We start from the raw sequence: 2746 nt of genomic DNA on the forward strand, positions 1-2746 counted from the left end.
TTGTGATCATTCTTAAAGTCCCTATTGTGGGTTAGAATGGATGGGTGCATGTTCACAGCAGGTTAAAAATTCTAGCCAAGAGTCCACTATCTTCATTTGGCCAAATGTTAGGTCATAGAGATTTATGGAGGAAAAATGAACATTGGAAGCAACTTCTCAGAATGCTTTTTAGGCTCCAATAGATATAGCAGGTTTAGAAGAGAAACTCAAGACCTATACAAGGAGATAAAATGAGCCCAGAGCAGAATCTGTTCACAAATTAATAAAGAAACTCAGATGAATTAAGAAGGTGGAAGATAATAATCGAAAGGAAACCGTCAGGTTTCAAATGGGTGAGACAGAAAAGAGAGAGAGAGGGGGGGAAACAAAATGTCATTCCCAACCATGAAGATTTGAAAATGAAAAATGATACACATTTCAGTCCAGAAAGTACCAAGCTATGTCTATCCATATAAAATAAAAAAAATATGGATTTGTGTCTGAGACCTTAAAAAAAAGTCTTGACATTTCTTCAGGGAACATTTTTACTTCCAGTTACATCTGGTCACATGCCTGCCATGACAACTAGAGTTTAGAGCAAGGATACATTTCCCCCAATTACTGCCTGACTAACCTTTAAATTCGGACTCCTTGGGCTTGCTCACTAGCCTGGACATGGGCCAAATGGGGGATTTCATGGGTTCTAACCGTAAGAAGATCTCCGGCACAGTTCGAGTTCTTTGGATAATCTAACAGAGTTTCTTCCATTATTTAAATGGACCCCACAAGTCCTAGATTATAGGTCATCTGATTAGGGGGCTACCTTTATGACAGCCATCCATCCCTGGTCCATTCACCGGATGCAGGGGAAACCAGGCTGAGGGGGGTCTCGTGACATGTGGATCTGGAAGGTTAGAATAAGCACATAGATACATGTGCATTCCCAGATTCCCAGACGTGGGATGAAGTTGTGTCGACATTACAGTATGTTTTTGCAGGCTGCCGCAGGATGAGGGGCTAGTAGTTGAAGAAATTGAACTACAGGAGCGTCAGACTTAAAATCTGAGTGTTGTTATTAGGTGCCACCGAGTCAGTGCCAAGTCGTAGGAACGCTATGCACTAACCCAGTCCTGAGCCATCCTCACAATGTTGCTATGTTTGAGCCTACGTTCCTGCCATTGTATCAGTCCGCCTTGTTTAGCGTCTTCCTTTTTTTTTTTTGCTGATACTCCACTTTACCAAGCATGATGTTATTTTCTGGGGGGACTGGTTTCTCCTGACAACATGTCCAAAATATAAGAGAGAAAGTTTTCACATCTTCACTTTGAAGGAGCTGTACTTCTTTCAACTCAGATTTGTTTGTCCTTCTTGAATTCTGTGGTACTTTCAGTATTCTTCTCCAAAACCACAACTCAAATGCATTGATTCTTCTCCAGTCTTGCTTATTCCTTGTCGAACTGTCACATGTCTGTAAGGGGACTGGAAATACCACGATGTGAGTCAGGCTCACCTTAGTCCTCAGACTGACTGGTTTCTGAGTAATAGAAACCAGTCACTGGGGGGTAAAGGCAGGACAATCCTGATTCCTAACCTCATTAGAAACCCTAAGCATGCCACATGCAAGACAACTGGATAAAGATCCCTACCTCAATGCTATCAAAACCTCAAGACGATTCTCACCTCAGATACTAATGGAAAACAAGAAACAGACTCGAATTTTATTTCATCATCTCGTCGAAACGGGAAGGAACGCTTCCGCATTGCTGTGCTTTAACTGAGAAGCTGATGCCTTGAAAGGAGTTGTTAAATTAAAAAGTATCCCGGCACTTTCATTTATTAATTGGTATGTTCCGTTTTAATTAAAATCATCCTAGCTGATGACTCATTTCACTGTGTGCAACTCCAGCTGCATCCGCCGGAGGACATGATCAAGACAAAAATAAACTCTGCTCTCCTCTTTGTTGTCTGTCCCTTCCACATGTGGTGATGAAGGGGAACACAGATTTTATTATCTTCTGTTTTTGCGTAGGTCCCTAAAAATATGCTGCATGGGATGAGGGCACTGTGGTAGGACAAGTATGGGATGTGAGAGCCATCCATACACCTGAGGTTGGATGCTTGGCTCTGCCGTTTATAAATGGCATGGCCGTGGGAAAACCGGTAATATCTCTGACCCTCAGTTTTCCTATCTGAAAGTAGGAATAAAAACAGTGTTCATAACACAAAAATGGTGTGAGGGTTAAATGAAATAATCAAAGTGAAAGACCGGGATAATGGTGGTGGTAGTTGTGTGCCATCAAATCAGTTCTGACTCTTAGTGACTTTGTATAGTTTCTGAGGCTGTAAATCTTTATGGGAACAGAAAGCTTTATCTTTCTCCTGTGGAGCATCTGGTAGATTTGAACTTCTGTCCTTGAGGTTAGCAGACCAACTCATAACCCACTATGCTACTAGGTCTCCTTGAGTAAATTGGTGTTAAGTGCTGCTGACTCATTTCTGGTTCATAGGAACCTTGCATAGATTTTCCAAGGAGTGCTCGGTGGGTTTAAACCACTTACCTTATGGTTAGCAATCCAGTGTATTATCCTACAGAACCACACCAGGACTCCTTGAGCATATAATGTTGTTAGTGTTGTCAAGTAGATTCTGACTCATAGCAACCATGTACAGGGTTTCTGAGGAGCAGCTGGTGGCTTTGAACTGCAGACCTTGCAGTTTGAGACCCAGGGCTGATACTACATTGCCGCTGCAGAAGTGCTAATAAACA

Source organism: Chrysochloris asiatica, unplaced genomic scaffold (genome assembly GCF_000296735.1).
Source record: "Chrysochloris asiatica unplaced genomic scaffold, ChrAsi1.0 scaffold00037, whole genome shotgun sequence".
NCBI lineage: Eukaryota > Metazoa > Chordata > Mammalia > Afrosoricida > Chrysochloridae > Chrysochloris > Chrysochloris asiatica.